Source organism: Somniosus microcephalus, chromosome 6 (genome assembly GCF_052327205.1).
Source record: "Somniosus microcephalus isolate GS21.2 chromosome 6, FLI_Smic_1.0, whole genome shotgun sequence".
Lineage (NCBI taxonomy): Eukaryota > Metazoa > Chordata > Chondrichthyes > Squaliformes > Somniosidae > Somniosus > Somniosus microcephalus.
The window spans coordinates 269,651,801-269,672,305 of NC_140992.1; positions in this window are offsets into that span (position 1 = coordinate 269,651,801).

The window sequence follows — 20,505 nt, forward strand, 5'->3', positions numbered from 1 at the left end:
ATCATGGCCCTGTGGGTAGTGGAGCGGGCCCAGGGGCCGTGTAGCCTGGTTCTGCTCCTACTTCTTGTGTTCTAATTATGTGTTAGATTTCAGGAGATGGTTCTATTCCTGTTCCTCGCTGGGGTGGAGATCACCTTTTACAGAAGGTAAGTACTGTAGAAAATATAGGGACAGTGATCTCCTGGACGAGTTTCGATCGCCTAGATGGGTCGGAGAGGAATTTCCCAGATTTTTTTCTCCCAAATTGGCCATTGGGATTTTTATCTGGTTTTTCGCCTCTCCCAGGAGATCACATGGGTTCGGGTGGGATGTAGAGTGACAGTAGATTTGAGATTAGGATCAGACCAGCCATGATCTTATTGAATGGTGGAGCAGGCTCGAGGGGCCGATTGGCCTACTCCTGCTCCTATTTCTTATGTTCTTATGTTAAATTCCCCGTTTGGAAGGGTTGGCATTCATTTTTGATTTGCCTGTTCCAGTTGATTAGTCAACAATGCTGAAGTGAATTCTATATTGAGAAGTAAAGCAGTGCTTGGCTGTGTGAATTTAAACTAAGACACACTGGGGGAAAAATTCGGTTGCTTTGCGCCTCCCGTTAGAGGGGGCCGCTAACGGGGCACAAAGCAACGAGCGCCCGGGTGCAGCGCCGCTAACGCCTCCTGTGAAATTCAGCGGGGGGGTTAGCGGCGGCAGTAGCCAGCAGCGCTCCGTGACACTGTGCCTCCGGTGATGATATCATCGCAGTGCACAGTGCCCCGCTCGCACCCCAGCTGCAAAATTGGCTCGCACCCCCTGACCTACCACCTGACGCTATGTCCGACAGGGTCAGGGGTGGCATTTCTGAGGCCGGGGTGGCGATAATTAAAGGGCAGGTGCTGCGCGGCCATTTTTTTTGTGGTGCCGCCTGCCCCCACCTGCCCCCTCTGGCGTCCTGCTGCGGGATGCCGGCCGCGATCGGTCAGCCCGGCGCTCCTCTTGAGTGCCAGGTTCTTTTGCCAGCACCCCGCTCCCTGGTGGTCCAGCAGGACCCCGGTGTGTGCTGCTGCAAGTAGCGCTGCAATATTCCATGGGAGCACCCCAAGAGGGAGGGGGAACGCTTGCAGTAGCCCCCGCCTCCTGCTTGGGGCACTACCATTGAATTTTGGGCGTGGGGGCACTAACATTTTCAGGGCGCTAAAAGTAACGTCCCGGCGAAGTTAGCGCCCCAAAGGGGGCGCAAGTCAATTACCCCGCCCTCCGTCTTTCTGTGGTCTGTTTGACAAAATTATGCATTTAATCATAGATTTGGTAAACTATTGACCTCTTTAATCCTCTCATGGTACATAAAGCGGTCTAAATTCAACATTATTGAGCCCTTTTTCCAGGAATAAAACAGGGGGGCTGACGTAATAAAACTCACTACACACTTGGTTTGAGTATAAAGCAAGGCTTTAATCAACTTGTTTCAGAACATGGAGATCTAGTTGTACTTCACTAGTTCCTTGTCTTACAAAATGTCCCTGCGCAAGCTGGGGCCGACGCCCAAGTATTTATACACCTTGGGCGGCGCCACCAGCTGGCCATCCAGCGCTATTTCATGAGTAGTTTCTTGATGAATGATGAGATTTATAACAGGGGCAATGATAATCAATTTAGCTGGGCCCAGGCCTGACCTACACAGCTCACTGCTAAATTGGTCAGGGTTTTTTTGTACACAACCCTGGTGGCAAGCTGAAATCAGCACTGGCCTCATTTTAATATTGAACTGAGACTCCGGCGCCCATTTCAGAGCCGGGCTCCTAAATTCGATGAGACAAGTGGAAGGTTGTGATCTGTAAGCCCCTGTTAGTATTTCCGTGCCATGAGGGGCCTAACCAGCTGTCCTTAAAGGGACCGCTGTAGTCCCCTTAAATAAGTGGTTATGTTACCGAACGAGTAATCCAGAGACCTGGATTTAATTATCCAGCGAACGTGAGTTCGAGTCTCTGCATTTGAATTCCAGTTTTTTTTTAAATCTGGAAATAAAAAAGCTGTTATCAGTAAAAGTGACGATGAAGGGCACAGATTTAAGGTGACTGGCAAAAGAACCAGAGGCGACATGAGAGGAAATCTTTCAACGCAATGAGTGGTTAGGATTTGGAACACACTGCCTGAAGGGGCGGTGGATACAGATTCAATAGTAGCTTTCAAAAGGGAATTGGATAAATACTTGCAGGGGAAAAAAATTGCAGGGATATAGGGAAAGAGCGGGGGAGTGGGACTAACTGGATTGCTCTTCGAAAGAGCCGGCGCAGACTCGATGGGCCAAATGGCCTCCTTCTGTGCTGTACTATTCTGTGGTCACATTGTCCGCATGCCCGATACGAGACTCCCAAAACAAGCTCTCTACTCAGAGCTCCGGCACGGCAAGAGAGCCCCAGGTTGGCAGAGGAAACGCTTCAAGGGCACCCTCAAAGCCTCCTTGAAAAAGTGTAACATCCCCACCGACACCTGGGAATCCCTGGCCCAAGACCGCACAAAGCGGAGGAGAAGCATCCAAGAAGGCGCCGAACACCTCGAGTCTCTTCGCCAGGAGCAAGTGGAAGCCAAGCGCAGGCAGCGCAAGGAGCGCACCTCAACCCAAACACCCCACACACCCGCCCCTTCAACCACTGTCTGCCCCACCTGTGACAGAGACTGTAGGTCCCACATTGGACTCATCAGTCACCTGAGAACTCATTTTTAATGTGAAAGCAAGTCATCCTCAGTTCCGAGGGACTGCCTAAGAAGAAGATTATTCTATGGTACTATGATTCTATTCTATGAAGCTGTCGGAATGTGCTAAAAATCCAACTGTTGTCCTTTAGGGAAGAAAACTTGCCGTCCTTACCCGGTCTGGGCCTATATGTGACTCCAATCCCGCAACAACGGGCTTGACTCTCAACTGCCCTCTGAAGTGGCCTATCAAGCCCCTCAGTTGTTAGGGATGGGCAACAAATGCCAGCCTTGCCAGCGACGCCCACATCCCGAGAATGAATAATAAAAGAAATACTTTTTGCCTCTCTTTCTTTATGACATCAAGGACACTAGCACCTGGTCAACAAATGCAATTCCCAACATGTTGGTGTAAGCCAGACATGGCCAATAAATGCCGGCCTTGCCAGCGACGCCCGCATCCCGATAAATGATTTAAAAAATTGCCGACAACCCCTCTGCCCATGGCATTATATAATACTGAAGCAAGTCACGTGAAATGCCTTAAGAATGGAAACCTGAAGGCTGCTTGTTTTCTACTGAGCTGCCAAAAATCCCCAACAAATTTTGTAGCGCTGTGCTTTCATGAAACAAGCTGGGTAACACAGACTAGGATGTACGGTGTCGGACGTTAAACAAGTGTTATATTCCAGCTATCGTTTTCCCGATGGAATGCAGTCAGTGAGAAATAGCTGTAACTGAGGAGGGTCGGTTAGTGAGCAACTGAAGACTCCATGGGTCAATGGATCTCAAACTACCCTCTACAAACTAAACGAAGCTTGATACAGTACCACAAACACGTATTTTTAGGTCGACTTAAAAGCATTTGATAGTCCTAAGTACTGTACACTAACCCGCAGATTATTGATTGGCTCTGGTAGTTTGCAAAATATGCATATTTGCATTCCAAAATGACATTGGGTATCTCATGTTGCGTCGTCGGAAATCAATTTTAGTGCATTTCGAGTTTTCTACATTTACAGAGGCAGAATTAGAGAACGGTAATCAAATATTCTACATCTGCAATGCAAGGTGAGCTGTTGGCAGCAACTGCAGTTCTTCCCAGTGTTTCTCACAGATTGCTGAATGCTTGTCCCAATATTCCACTCACTGGGTCAATGCAATCATATTGAAGTAGGTCAAATCGGCCAAAATAAAAAAAAAATCCAATTACTTTTCTCAACTATTGTCTTTTTTTCCCCCGTTTTCTTTTCAATGTTACCCCTTCTTCTCCTGAAGATGCTGATTCAAAAAAGGGGGTACAGTTCCAGGGGTGGGCGCTGGGGTGGGGAGTGGGGTGCAAGTGGGATGGGGGGTAGGTGACATGAATCTTGTCATTCATGTGAAAATGACGTATGTAATAATACTGGGCGGCCTGCTGGTGGCGCTGTCCAGGGAGAGTATAAATACTCGGGCATGGGCCCAGCTTGCTCAGGCCATTCTTTAACAGGAACTAGTGAAGGACACAACTAGATCTCCATGTTGAAAAACAGTTGATTAAAGCCTTGTTTAATACTCAGACCAAGTGCCTCGTAGTTTCCTTACGTCAGCTGGTAAACCAGAAACTAGGGCCTTAAATCTAAAAAAGGCAAACTACGTAGGTATGAGTGGTGGGTTGGCTAAGGTAGATTGGGAAACTAAATTAAAAGGTATGATGATAGAGAAGCAATGGCTAGCATTTAAAGAATTAATACATAACTTACAACAAATATACATTCCTTTAAGACACAAAAACCCCACGGGAAAAGTGGTCTAACCGTGGCTAACGTGAGAAGTTAAAGATAGTATAAGATCAAAGGAAGAGGCTTATAATGTTGCCAAAAAGAGTAGTAAACCTGAGGATTGGGAGGATTTTAGAATTCAGCAAAGGCGGACCAAGAAATTAATAAAGAAAGGGAAAATAGAATATGAGAGTAAACTAGCGAGAGACATAAAAACAGACTGTAAAAGCTTCTATAGGTATGTAAAAAGGAAAAGATTAGCGAAAGTAAATATGGGTCCCTTACAGGCTGAGACAGGAGAAATGATAATGGAAAATAAGGAACTGGCAGAGAAATTAAACAAATACTTTGGCCACGATTTTCTCGATCGATGCGGTTTGGGAGCGGGTCAGCTGATTTCCGGGTTCTAGTCTCGTCCCCAGCTTCATCCGGCCCATGGACGTGATTTTACGTCAATTGGCCTTGTTAAGCCTGCCCTGCGGGCTTGCCGGCCAATTAAGAAGAAGCTGGTCAGATGACATCATTTGATGACGCGTCATCTGCCGGTTTTCTTAAAGGGACCACGCACAATTTTTCTTTGACAGCTCATTTCTCAGTGTTTGACAGCATTGAGGTGCTGCAAACACTGACAATGACTGTTCACAGGTGAGTTCTTGCTCCCAGGCTCTCCAGTGACTCCCTCCTTAGGCTAGAACAGATGGCAGCTGCAGGTGAGGTTACAGAAGCGATCTGTCACTGGTGAGAGAGGTTCTCCCAACGAGGTGGGACTAGACATACAATTCAAAACTTGTTACCTACCGAAAAGTCGAAGGGGGAGAAATTCGGTATCACCCCGTTTGGGGCACAATTATCGGCCGGGTGCAAAGTTTAGCGCCTGGCGCAAATTATCGCCTCCGACTACAAACTTGGCTTCTATCGCCCCTGGAGGTGATTGGGGTGCGAAATCAGGCGCTACACACCTGTCTTAAGGCACAAGGGCCAAGGAGCGAGGCGCTAACTCAGAGCGTGGGCGAAGCTCAGGTGATGTCAGTTAGCAATGGAACACAGACACAATGGCGCCGGCCAGTTCTTAAAGGGGAGAGTCGATCTTGCTCTCCAGCTACACCCTGCTCATTGCAGCCTTGAATCTCGGCCTGGAGAGACCTGTGCATCGAATCTGCAGCAAAGGACTATGGAGAGGGCCAGGGTGCGAGATCAGCGCTTCAGCGACCGGTCGATGGTGGCTCTGGTTGGCCCAGAGGAGAGCCAAAGAACAATACTGTACACAGAGAGTGGCAGGAGGCCATTGCCCCGTGACTATAGAAGAGTGTGGAGGGAGGTGGCTCATCACATCTCCTCCAGGAGCATGGTGCCCAGGACCCATACTGTAGTGTATGTACCCGTCTACCTTTAAGAGAACTATTGTATGTAACCGTTCGCCTTTAAGAGAACTATTTTAGGTGTGGCACTACTTTGTTTGGCTTCTGTATACTGTAATACCGACGGTGACCACACCAGTATATAAGTGTTGTGTCAGGATTTATTGGGCAGATTCTCCCAGACCTTCGAATAGTAAAGTCCTGTTTTAAGTTACTCTGGTAGTCTGTGTATTAATTAACTAAACAACCCACAGACTTTACAGTGGCAACGAGTCCGATCGTACCCTGCGGCAACAATACGTCCGAAGCAGTTAACGAGCGTCGAGAAGAGGCAACCGCCCTCGTCGTTCTGCTGGGAGAAAACTCGAGGCTGCAGAACTAGAAAGGAGGAAGAATTTAGAGACAAAGACTTCCATCAGCGACAGGCACTGACTGTCCCTTCTGCCACGGTGAGGAGTGAGCCGATCAGCACGAGAAGCAAGGCGGCCACGGTGACTGTGAGTAAGGGAAAGTAAAAAGAATAACCGGAGGATAAGGGCGGTGCACTCGACCACGGTCGAGGGGGAAAGGAGCCGGACAGAAGTCGGGTCCAGAGGCGCTGAGACTGGGGCAGCGTGGAGCAAGGAAGCCGCGGTACAGACAGGCTGGGGGACGCAACGGCGTCGTGAGACAGCTAGACCGCGACCGGCGAAAAAGGCCGGGCAGCGACCGAAGCCACGAAGCGTTGCAACTGGGAACGTAGGCGCGGGAAGAGATAAACTCAGCCGCAGCCGGGGAGGGAAGCACCGGACTGCGAGAGGGCTGGGAGGCGCGATTGGGAGCCGAGCGAGCGGGAGAGGCAGAACCGACCAAGGGAGACTGAGCGAGAGCCAGTCCAGCGGCTGAAACTGTTCTCCGTCAACGGGGTGTACCCAGCGCCGGTAGAGCCGAGCGAGCGGGAGAGAGACAGAGCCCGAGCAAGGGAGACTGAGCGAGAGCCAGTCCAGCGGCTGAAACTGTTCTCCGTCAACGGGGTGTACCCAGCGCCGGTAGAGCCGAGCGAGCGGGAGAGAGACAGAGCCCGAGCAAGGGGAACTGAGCAAGAGCCAGCCCAGCGGCTGAAACTGTTCGCCGTCAACGGGGTGTACCCAGCGCCGGTTGCCCTGCCGAGAAAAGGGAAAGCACTGAAGCCGACGCGCAGGCTGTGAACCTGAAAGCCAGCGGCCGTTGCCCGTGTGGAAAGTGTACCCCTCCCGCTAGGGAAGAAACGCGGGAAGCCGCCATTAGGCGGAGAAGAAGACAGAAGCGGGAAACCGCCATTGAAGTGGGCGGGGAGAGAAGATAAGCGCGGGAAACCGCCATTTTGAAAAAAAAAAATAAAAGAAAATTTAAAGAAATAATTCGTGGTGTTATCAGGAAGAGAGGAAGATGCCTAAGCGTGGTAACATCAACGATTTTAATTCCGAGGTAGAAGACTGGGCCACGTATGTGGAACGCATTGAGATCTATTGTGAGGCCAATAAAATAGAAGAAGATGACAAAGCTATTACCTTGCTAAACTCGATGGGCGCGAAGACATACGGGCTCTTGAAGCATCTACTAGCACCAGCTAAACCGGCGGATCAGACTTTCGATGATATTGTGACTGTCCTGAAGGATCACTTGAACCCCACACCGTTGATGTTGGCAGAACAATTCAAATTCTATGCGAGAACGCAAAGGAAAGACGAAAGCAATGCAGAATACTTGGTCGAACTGCGTAGACTAGCGAAACACTGTCAGTTTGGAGGGAATCTGACAGAGGCATTGCGAGACAAGTTCGTGTGCGGGTTGTCAAAGGAAGGAACGCAAAAGCGACTACTCGAAGAGAACGACCTTACACTTGACAGGGCTGTCCTTATTGCAGCATCGCACGAAGCCACAGCGAAGGGAACTGAGGAAATGCAGCTAAAGGCAGCGGCACTCAGTGTGGATCAAATTACCTCGAGTACAACAAAATGCTATCGTTGTGGGAAGACAACACACGACCAGAACCAATGCTGGTTTAAGAACCAGGAATGTAGGAAATGTGGCAAACTGGGTCACATAGCTAAGGTATGCCGATCAGGGAAGAAGACCAACAACCAAAGGACCAACAACCAAAGGAAGCCATCACAGGAAAAGTACAACAAGGTACACAAGGTGGCTGAGAAGAGTTCAGACGAACGGAATTCGGACTCAGACCCAAATGGCCAGGAGCTGGGTAGTCTGAGAATTCACAATGTGAGTAAGGAAGCTGACCTACAAACTATCTGGGTCATGCTAAAAATAGCTGGAGTCCAAGTGAAAATGGAGTTGGACACTGGATCAGCTCTATCAGTCATAAATCGAAGGGATTACCACCAGCTATTCTCACATATACCCTTAAGAGATACCAAGTTCGTATTGCAGACATACACGGGGCATAAAGTATACCCCATGGGAAAGATAAGAGTCAAGGTGAGAGATAGGGGTAAAGAACACCCAAGAATGAACTTATACGTACTACCTGAGGGAGGACCACCACTTCTAGGACAGGAGTGGATCAAGAAAATAGACATGGAATGGCACTATCTAAAAGCCATAACGAGTGAGGACTCGGTGCAGACAATCAGCTCAGATTCTGAATCGGATGACGATAAGACCAACCCAAATGTGAAAGACAAGGCTAAAATGGACTTGCCGACTAAGGTTGGAAAAACGAAGGCATGCAGAAAGGCTTATGCTCCAGAGAAGAACAAAGTTTCAGAACAGATCTCCACCGAACAACGACAACATAGTTTGACAGAGAATTCTGAGTCTGTTCAGTTTAAGGACATATCCATGACGGAAGAACACCGAGCTCGGACTCAACTTTATTTCAAATTACGACAACAATTAGAACAATTGAGTTACCGTCTCGTACAAGAGATGAAAACAATGAAAAAGTTCTATGACACCGAATGGGAAAATCTGGAAAGACAATAGAAGCAGCTAGCTCAAGCAGAGAGCGACCATAGAGCCATCGTGACCAATCACCGATCACATCTCCCTTATGATGTTCAGGAGTTAGAATATTTGCAGAAAGAAGCAAATGAAGAGGAATCTTCAGGAAGCCAGGATTTTATTCCAGTTCTTCTCTACGACTCCTTACAAGCAGAGTTTGAGAAGTTGAAGGAACAGTATGAACAGGCCCAGGCTACAATCCTGGAGGGGGTTAACTCGGCAACCTCCGAAAAGCTAGTTTCAGTGGAAGCATATGAGCAACTAAAGGTTGAACATGAGCAAGAAGTCCAAAGGCTGCAGGAAATTCTTGATGAGCTCAAGGCCAAGACAGACTCATCGGTCGAAGTTCCATCCATAGATGAGAAATTAGAGGTGAAAGACATGGCAGAACATGAAAGTCAAGATGTCCAAGAACTCATAAAAATATTGAAGGAAACCCAAGAGAAATATGAGGCGGCAATGACCGAGGTTCAACAACTTGAAGAACAGATTCAACTGGGAATTCTTTCAGTGAAAGAAAAGGCAACTGTAAGAAACACAGAGACTGTAAGAATGGCCCCTGAACATGAGCTAGAGAGCATCAGGGCGCAACTTCTCCGAGCGCTTAAAACCAAAGTACAAGAGGAAAAAAAGGTGAAAGCATTGGAGGAAAAGGTGGATGAAATGGAGAAGACTCTGATCCACAGGGTTCCCGTGGAAGAGTTAACGGTCAGCCAACTCCTTCATATGCTGAGAGACAAGACTCTGCAATGGGAACCATTTGAACACGAGCTTCAATCTTCAAAGGGAAGGGGTTCGGAGCTCTCAAAAGTTTGGGGAATAGTTGAGGTTGCAACACAGATTTTACAGGGATGCCAAAAGTACGCTGAATCACGTCAATGTGAACTACAGAATGTTGAAACAGCTGCTCCAGTAGAAGGATTGAATAGCCCGATCAATCAATCCCCGATGGAAGGGGAAGTATTGGAATCACAAATGAGGTCATTAGTGAAGGATTGGCAGGAAACCCAGGAAGAGCGGGATGAATATGAACGCATGAAGAAGTCTCTTCAGGAAAGATGTCTAGGGAGGGAACAACAGTCGGCTAACGTCCAGTTGGGTAAGGAAGAAGTAGCAGGCCCTCTCGCTAGACTAGCTCAGGACGACACCGAATATTACCATGACCTGTTGAGTGACACGGAATATTACGATGACTTGGTCTGCCCAGCTTGTGATGAAAACTCCCAAAGTGCAGAAATCAGGATGAAGCACTTAAAGTCTAAAGAACATAGGGAGATGGTGGCGCTACAGCTGGCAGCGGATAAGGGAGCCCCGAGAGTCTCCAAGAAGCAGAAAAGAAAAAGACGAAGCAGAAGACGATAACCATCTAAATCATTATCACTTCTATCAGATCATGCACGTGGGCCCTACGAAGGGGGCCAAATCAGTTGGAAAGTAGGAAAAATTACCAAGGCAGTCCAGCTGTTTATAAAAGTCAGCACTGCTGGTTCAGCAGGACGGAAGTTCAAGCTGTTAAGCCAAGGGAAGGACTATTGGATGATTTACGCTAGAAATGTGAACCGGCTACACCACAGAGATGTTGTTCGGACCGAGTCAAGACCAGAGACTGAATCTGTGAACTGTTCCCGCAGAGACTGAATCTGTGAACTGTTTCCCGCAGAGACTATATCTGTGAATTGTTTTACATGAAGTTGATTATATGTTGGGCCAGAAATTCACGGCCAGAAGCGTGAGTACGGTCGGGGTACAGCGCATGCGGGGAACGCCGGCATTTCCAGACCCGAGGTCTATTCACAGCGCGTGCGACTGCACAGGCAGCGCTTGCGCAGTGAACTTTGTGGATTTCACAGAATCACAGAAATCACAGAAACCCCACAGTGCAGATAGAGGCCATTTCGGCCCATCGAGCCTACACCAACACATATCCCACCCTATCCCCGTAACCCCACGTATTTAATCCCCCTAACACTAAGGGTCAATTTATCATAGCCAATCAACCTAACCCGCACATCTTTGGACTGTGGGAGGAAACCGGAGCACCCGGAGAAAACCCACGCAAACACGGGGAGAATGTGCAAACTCCACACAGACAGTCGCCCGAGGCCAGATTCGAACCCAGGTCCCTGGCGCTGTGAGGCAACAGTGCTAACCACTATGCCACCGTGCTGCCATTTCAATGATGGATTCAGTGAGGGTAAGTCCTTAGAAGTTACACTTGAAAAAAGCAAGTGTAAAGTTGTTCATTGGCTGCGGAGGAAGATATATTTTATCGTGGAGCTTCTGAAATGCAATATTTTTGTTTGGGAAAGGGAGGGAAGTTATTTTAAGAAATTTTAAGTAAGTTTTAAAGTTTAAATTTTTTTTTTTTTAAAGGGTTTTCAGAACGGTAGGTGGAAGGAGCACTTGTGGCTGTGTGAATGGAATGTGAGAATGAGTTATGTATGTATGTCCACATATATTCCTTTACGTATATGTATGTATGTTTTATATTCCTTTACTAATGTGTATGAATGTATGTTTTTAATTATGATTTTCCAATAAGTTACTTTCTCTGAAAGTCATAATTAAATAATACATTCATACACATAAGTAAAGGAATATATACATAACACGCAAAGGAATATATACAGACATACATACTTTCAGAAGCTCCACGATAAGAAATATCTTCCTCCGCAGCCTCTGCAGCAACTGTACCCATGCTTTTATCATGTGTAAGTTGTAATGACTTGACCTCACTGAAAGCATTAATGAAAGCGGCGAATTATACTGCGCACGCGCTGCCTGTGCAGTCGCATGCGTTCTGCCTCTGAACCCCTTCGTTCAGAGGACAGGAAATGCCGGTTTTCCCCACATGCGCTGTGCATGCTGAAAACCGGCATTTCATCCAGCCAGATGCGTAAGTACCCCGACCGTACTCGCACATTTGGAAGGGAATTACTGGGCCAACATTTTACATGTCAATAAAATGAAAAATTTAACAATTGCACGACTTGCCCCCTCGCATCTGCGACTGAGGGTCCAAGGAGGTGCATTGAGCAAGAGGTCATCATCGTACGTATCCTCACACTGTTCCCTTTGGGGAACTGTATGAAGTGGTGGAAGGATTTATGGCCGTGATTAACGCTCATTCCGTGACCGTAACCATCTTTGAACCAGCCATTAGGGTGGTTAGTCCTATGGCGGGAGGGTTTTACGGGCTCCCACAACCCATCTGAGGGGGGGGTGGCCACCAGCACCCACGGACGCAAGTATCCCGCTGGATGTCCACCCAGAATTTAAAGTTGGAGCTCCGACTCCACTTGCCGGGACTGTCTGGAGTGGGGTTCAAAACCCTACTCCTTCTGGCCCAGCGGCGGGGATGCTTACTGCTACGCAAAAGGCCCACTCCACACAAAAGGTGACACCCATACGTTTCCTGCGCCTTTTCCCTCCCCGTGACTGGAGCCCTATGCTGCCATTTCACGTTGCTAATCGGATTGGGCCTTTGTCATAGCGGTAGGATCCCCGCCGCTGGGCCAGATCAGGGTAGGGTTTCGAACCCCGCTCCAGACAGTCCCGGCAAGTGGAGTCAGAGCTCCGGCTCTAATATCTGGGTTGACATCCAGTGGGACATTTGCGTCCGTGGGTGTGGGTGGCCCCCCCTCCTTGTATAGCTTGTGGGAGCCCGTAAAACCCTCCCGCCATAGGACTAACCGCCCTAATGGCTGGTTCAAAGATGGTTACGGTCACGGAATGAGCGTTAATCATGGCCATAAATCCTTCCACCACTTCATACAGTTCCCCAAAGGGAACAGTGTGAAGACACGTATGACGACGCCATTGCTAAATAAATAAATGGAATTTAAAAAATTCTTTTAGGGCTTTTAAAAGTCTTTAAATTGCTTTAATTCTCTTTAAAACTACTTCAGATTACTCAAAATAATGTAAACATTTTAAAAAGTTTATAAAAGTTACCAAAATCTTCAAAAAACTTCCAAAAACCTATTTAAACTGCTGCTTTGCATGTAAAAATGCTTAGCAGCTTGACAGAAACATTGGGGGCATGTCCAGTGAAACTGAGACCTCAAGGGGCGTGTCTCACTTACACTGCACGCTCCTGGCTTCGCGCTGGCTGCACTCCTGGGCGGCGTGACGTCATACGCTGCCCGGGATTCTTCTTTTTCAAACACCAAGTCCAGGCGTCCCTGGAGCTGATCGGCAGTAGCACGGGGTAAGTGCATATACGGGGCTTGCACGCGCGGCAAGCCCCATTCACCAATTTCTGGCCCGTTATGTTTAATGGGGAATAAGTATGTTGTAAGCTAAAAAGGGAGGATTGTAGTGTATGTACCTGTCTACCTTTAAGAGAACTATTGTATGTAACCGTTCACCTTTAAGAGAACTATTTTAGGTGTGGCACTACTTTGTTTGGCTTCTGTATACTGTAATACCGACGGTGACTACACCAGTATATAAGTGTTGTGTCAGGATTTATTGGGCAGATTCACCCTGACCTTCGAATAGTAAAGTTCTGTTTTAAGTTACTCTGGTAGTCTGTGTATTAATTAACTAAACAACCCACAGACTTTACACATACGCAATGTCGTAAAAAGTTCAACAACCTCACTCGGGTCGTCAGGGTGAGTGGCTGCTTTTCAATACCTCTCCATCCCTCCATCTCAACCTCAATCTATGGCCAGAGGGTGTAAAAACCCCAATGCCCAACACTCATCCAAGACCTATGGCCATCTCATAAAACACACATGCACATTCCACATCTTCCATACATTAAGGGCTGTTCAACTATGGGAGGCACATCAGGCAAGCACATGGCTGCATACATTAAGGGCTATTCAACTATGGGAGGTACATCAGGCAAGCACATGGCTGCGCATTTACTCAGACGCCGTCCTTTTTCTTGCAGGCCAAGCTATCTCATAATAGGTGGCAGCAGCAACGGTTGGGCGAAGGACTGGCTAACCTACACACCCTCAGTGATTTGGAGACGTGCGTGCACAGGATCGTTGCCAGCCAGGTGATAGGTCCCGTGGCCGCTGGAGAGGTCGACCCCCTTGGGAACAGCAATGGTAAGTTCATCAGCTTGCTCTCCTCTCTCATTCCACTTGCCCCTCACAACACCAGACTTTTACACTTTCAATCCAACTTACTAAATCACTCCAGTCCTTGCTCCCTTACTGCCCCCTGTCCTGACGCTTAAGCCACTCTTGTACCTCTCTGCTTTCAGATGTTGAATCAGCAGCTGAGGAGATGGGCCCTCAAGCAGCCAGTGGGAGCGACGCCCCAGGCGAGGAGAAAATGGAAGCCGGAGCCTCAGCACCACCCTTTCAAGAGGAAGCCCATGCCCACACTGGGACCATGTCTTCCCTGGACGGGAGCCGGGGGAAAGGATCTGATGAGAGTGAAGCTCTGGGACCCAGCGGGCTGCAGCAATGCCATGGGGGTAGGGAAGCTCGGGGGCCTTCTCCCTGGAAGGAGAGTAGGCCAGCGAGTCCTGCTGCACTGGACGCAGAGGAGGAGCGGCTCATCGCTGAAATGAACACCTAAGCGGTGAACATGCACACTCAGCTCATGTGTGCAATGGGAAGGGTGCCCGAAAGCATTGATGGACTGGCAAGGAGTGTGGAGCACTTCGCTGCAGCACAGGCAGATTCAACGCAACAGCTTAGTCCGGCAATTCAGTCACTGGCTGCTGTGATCCAATCTCAGACTGCTCTCATGCAGACTCAGATTGAGGCAACGCATGCACTGACTGCTGCCATCATCGCTGGTTCGGACACATTTCCCCGGGGCTCTCATCGCGCCGCAGCAGGACAGCAATCCGTGCTCCAGCAGATTGCTCCGGATGCTGAAGTGCTGCTCCATGGGAGTGCCAGTGTGTCGGTCGAGCAGGGAGGTGCTGTCCTCTCTCAGGATGACAGCATTCCTGCTCCCACAACTGTCATTTCCCCATTTCACTTGCCACTGCCTGTAGCCCAGACTGCTGCCGCCCATGCAGAGTTGGTGCAGTCAGCAGCCGGGCCCTCCAGGACCAGAGCTGGTCGAGGGCGTCCTTCAAGTGCATCTGTAGTCTCAGGTTCTGACATTCAGCAGCCTTCCACCAGCCTTGCTGCAGCCATTGGGGCCCCATTACGGAGGAGCAGTAGGGTGGGAAGGGGGGAAGTGCGCAAGGGATGGAGATCACCCAAGAAGGGCAAAAAGTAGGAGGTCTCAAAAAATGTTGGGAATGTCTTTATTAAAGGCCGAGGTTCATCTGATAACATTTGTTTAGTGTTTTGGCCATTATCTCCAGGTTGTGAGAACCAGTTATGTTAATTTATGATTTGTTGTGTTTTCTTCCATTATTTTGTCCTGAATAAATGACCAATTAGCCTGACATCAGTAGTTGGGAAAATGCTAGAAATATATTATGAAGGATGTGGTAACAGGGCACTGAGAAAATAATAATAATAGGATGGGGCAGAGTCACCACGGATTTATGAAAGGGAAATCATGTTTGACGAATCTGTTTTTTGAGGTTTTAACTAGCAGAATTGATGAGGGGGAACCAGTGGATGCGGTGTATTTGGACTTTCAGAAGGCAAGAGGTTATTAAACAAAATTAGGGCTCACGGGATTGGGGGTAATATACTAGCATGGATTAAGGATTAGCTAATGGACTGAAAACAGAGAGTTAGAATAAACGGGTCATTTTTGGGTTGGCAGGCTGTAACTAGTGGGGTACTGCAAGGCTCAGTGCTTGGGCCTCAGCTATTCACAATCTACATCAATGATTTGGATGAGGGGGCCAAATGTAATATATCCAAGTTTGCTGATGATACAAAGCTGGGTGGGAATGTAAGTTGTGAGGAGGATGCAAAGAAGCTTCAAGGGGATATAGACAAGCTAAGTGAGTGGGCAAGAATATGGCAAATGGAAAATAATGTGGAGAAATGTGAAGTTATCCACTTTGGTAGGAAAAATAGAAAAGCAGAGTATTTTTTAAATGCTGAGAGATTGGGAAATATTGGTGTTCAGAGGGACCTGGGTGTCGTTGTACACGAATCACTGAAAGTTAACATGCAGTTACAGCAAGCAATTAGGAAAGCAAATGGTATGTTGACCTTTATACACGAGGATTTGAGTATAAGAGGAATGACGTCTTACAGCAATTATATAGGGCCCTGGTGAGACCACACCTGGAGTATTGTGTACAGTTTTGGTCTCCTTACCTAAGGAAGGATAGACTTGTCACAGAGGGAGTGCAACGAAGGTTCACCAGACTGGTTCCTGGGATGGGGGGATTGTCCTATGAGGACAGATTGAGTAGACTAGGCCTATATTCTCTGGAGTTTAGAAGAATGAGCGGTGATCTCATTGAAACATACAAAATTCTTACAGGGCTTGACAGGGTAGATGCAGGGAGGATGTTTCCCCTGGCTGGGGAGTCTAGAACCAGGGGTCACAGTCTCAGAATAAGGGGTCAGCCATTTAGGGCTGAGATGAGGAGAAATTTCTTCACTCAGAGGGTGGTGAATCTTTGGAATTCTCTACCCCAGAGGGCTGTGGAGGCTCAGTCGTTGAGTATATTCAAGACAGAGATCGATAGATTTTTTATATTTTAAGGGAATCAAGGGATATGGGGATAGAGCAGGAAAGTGGAGTTGAGGTAAATGATCAGCCATGATCTTATTGAATGGCAGAGCAAGCTTGAAGGGCCAAATGGCCGACTCCTGCTCCTATTTCTTATGCTCTTATGTAGTGGGAGGGTTGTTGCTAAATTTTTAAATATTCACAATGGCTTTTCCTCTTTAAAGAGCTTCACAATTGAACCCACAATCACTTCAAAGAAAGGAATTAAACCTCTTGTTATTTGTCTAATTATATCCTGGTGCCATGCAGCACCTTAGTATGGACAATAGCCTATTTAAAAAAGTACTTTTGGTATAGGGGCATCACTGACAAGCCCAGCATTTATTGCCCATCCCTAATTGCCCTTGAGAAGGTGGTGGTGAGACGCCACCTTGAACCGCTGCAGTCCCTGTGATGGCAACAGATCAGAGCAGCGATGGCTGCAAGGAGGCGGAAGATAAATTGAGCAGGAGGCCCAGAGAGAACGCAGACTGGAGCAGCGACGGCAGTGAGGAGACAGAGTATAAATCGAGCGGGAGGCCCAGAGAGAGCGCAGACTGGAGCAGCGGCGGCAGTGAGGAGACAGAGTATAAATCGAGCGGGAGGCCCAGAGAGAGCGCAGACTGGAGCAGCGGCAGCAGCGAGGAGGCAGAGTATAAATCGAGCGGGAGGCCCAGAGAGAGCACAGACTGGAGCAGCGGCGGCAGCGAGGAGGCGGAGTATAAATCGAGCGGGAGGCCCAGAGAGAGCGCAGACTGGAGCAGTGGCAACAACGAGGAGGCGGAAGATAAGTCGGGCAGGAGGCCCAGAGAGAGCGCGGACTGGAGCAGCGGCAGGAGCGAGGAGACGGAGTATAAATCGAGCGGGGGGCCCAGAGAGAGCGCGGACTGGAGCAGTGGCGGCAGTGAGGAGACGGAGTATAAATCGAGCGGGAGGCCCAGAGAGAGCGCAGACTGGAGCAGCGGCGGCAGCGAGGAGACGGAGTATAAATCGAGCGGAAGGCCCAGAGAGAGCGCAGACTGGAGCAGCGGCGGCAGCGAGGAGGCGGAAGATAAGTCAGGCAGGAGGCCCAGAGAGAGCGCAGACTGGAGCAGTGGCAGCAGCGAGGAGACGGAGTATAAATCGGGCGGGAGGCCCAGAGAGAGCGCAGACTGGAGCAGCGGCGGCAGTGAGGAGGCAGAGTATAAATCGAGCGGAAGGCCCAGAGAGAGCGCAGACTGGAGCAGCGGCGGCAGCGAGGGGGCAGAGTATCTCCAGTGAAAACAACAACAACAAATGCAACAACTGCAAAACAGCTAAAGTGGCATCACAACCAGGGAAGGAGCTGATTGGTGAGTAGCTGGTAAGTGTTTCTAGTTAATAATCTATTAAGTAAAGGCATGGCAGGGCAGCTCAGTCCCAGGAATGCACCTCCTGTGCCATGTGGGGACTCCAGGAAATGTTATCATGTCCTGGACAACCACATGTGCAGGAAGTGTTGTCAGCTGGAGGAGCTCGAGCTCCGGGTTCTGGAGCTTGAGCAGTAGCTGGCGTCACTGCGGTGCAACCGTGCGACTGAGAGCTTCATGGATAGCACGTTTCAGGAGGTGGTCACCCCGCAGCTTAAGAGTGTGCAGGCAGAAAGGGAATGGGTGACCGTCAGACAGAAGAGGAGGACCAGGCAGGTAGTGCAGCAGTCCCCTGAGTGCATCTCACTCTCCAACCAGTATTCAGTACTGAGGAAGATGAGTGGGAAAGCAATAGTGGTAGGAGATTTGATAGTTAGGGGAGCAGACAGGCGTTTCTGCGATTGCAGGCATGACTTCAGGATGGTATGTTGCCTCCCTGGTGTCAGGGTCAAGGATGTCACTGAGCAGCTGCAGGACACTCTGAGGGGGAAGGGTGAACAGCCAGAGGTCGTTGTCCATATCAGTACCAACAACATAGGCAGAAAGAGGGATGAGGTCCTGCAGGCAGATTTTAGGCAGCTAGAAAAAAGATTAAAAAGTAAGACCCCAAAGGTAGTAATCTCCGGATTACTCCCGCTGCCACGTGCTAGTGAGTATAGAAATAGGAGGAGGGAGCAGATGAATGCATGGCTGGAGAGATGGTGCAGTAGGGAGGGCTTCAGATTCCTGGGGCATTGGGACCGGTTCTAGGGGAGGTGGGACCTGTATAGGCCGGATGAGTTGCACCTCAACAGGGCTGGAACCAATATCCTCGCGGGGAGGTTTTCTATTGCTGTTGGAGAGGGTTTATATTAATTTGGCAGGGGGATGGGCACCGGGATGTAACATTAGAAAGGGGAAATAAAGTGCTCAAAGGATTGGGAGAGGCAGAGAGTACTAGAGTAAGAAATAGTAAGGTATTAGGCGGAGTCAAACTAAGAGAGAACACAGGATGGTCTAAGATGAGTTTACAGTGTATGTATGTGAACGCACAAAGCGTAGTAAACAAGGTAAGTGAGTTGCAGGCACAAATAGCCACATTGGAATATGATGTTGTGGCAATAACTGAGACCTGGCTCACAAAAGGGCAAGATTGGATATTAAATATTCCTGGTTATAAAATGTTCAGGAAAGATAGGGTAGGAAAGATAGGAGGTGGTGTGGCAGTATTGGTCAAGGAGAATGTTACAGTGCTGGAGAGGGAGGATGCCCTGGAGGAGTCAAGGACAGAATCTATGTGGCTAGAGTTAAGAAATAATAGAGGCGCCATTACACTACTAGGTGTATTCTATAGACCACCAAATAGTGGGAAAGATATGGAGGAGCAAATTTGCAGAGAAATTACAGAAAGGTGCAAGAACTATAGAATAGTGATAATGGGGGACTTCAACTATCCTAATATAGACTGGGATCGTAATAGTGTTAAGGGCAGAGAAGGTGAAGAATTTCTGAAGTGTGTTCAGGAGAACTTTCTTGATCAATACATTTCTGGCCCGACGAGGGAGGAGGAAGGTATACAGTGGTGTTACCCAGGGGTCAGTTCTAGGACCACTGCTTTTTTGATATATATTCATGACTTGGATGTGGGTGTACAGGACACAATTTCAAAATTTGCAGATGAAACAAAACTTGGAAGTATAGTGAACAGTGAGGAGGAGAGTGAAAGACTTCAGGAAGACATAGACAGGCTGGTGAAATGGGCGGACACGTGGCAGATGAAATTTAACACAGAAAAGTGAGAAGTGATACATTTTGGTAGAAAAAATGAGGAGAGGACATATAAACTAAATGGTACAATCCTGATGTGGGTGCAAGAACAGAGAGACCTGGGGGTATATGTGCACAAATCGTTGAAGGTGGCAGGGCAGGTTGATATAGAGTACAAAACTAGAAATTATGATGAACCTATCTAAAACACTGGTTCGGCCCCAACTGGAGTATTGTGTCCAATTCTGGGCACCACACTTTAGGAAGGGTGTGAAGGCCTTAGAGATGGTGCGGAAAAGATTAACGAGAATGATTCCAGGAATGAGGGACTTCAGATACATTGATAGACTGGTGAAGCTGGGGTTGTTCTCCATGCAGCAGGGAAGATTGAGAGGAGATTTGACAGAGGTGTTCAAAATCATGAGGGGTCTAGACAGAGTAGATAGAGAGAAACTGTTCCCATTGGCAGAAGAGTCGAGAACCAGAGGACACAGATTTAAGGTGATTGGCAAAAGAACCAAAGGCGACATAAGAAAAAACTTTTTACTCAACGAGTTGTTAGGATCGGGAATGCACTGCCTGAAAGGGCGGTGGAGGCAGACTCAATCGCGGCTTTCAAAAGGGAATTGGGATATGTACCTGAAGGAAAGAAATTCGCAGGGCTTCGGGGTAAGGGCAGGGCAGTGGGACTAGCTGAGAGCTGGCACGGGCTGGATGGGTCAAATGACCTTCTTCCGTGCTGTAACCATTCTATGATTATATGATTCTATATGGCGCTCCCACAGTGCTGTTAGATGGAGAGTTCCAGTATTTTGACCCAACGACGATAAAGGAAGGGTAATATACTTCCAAGTCAGGATAGTGTGTGACTTGGAGGGGCATGTTGAGGTGATGGTCTTCTCATGCGCCTGCTGCCCTTGTCCTTCTAGGTGGTGGAGATGGAGGGTTTGGGAGGTGCAGCCGAAGTAGCCTTGGCGAGTTGCTGCA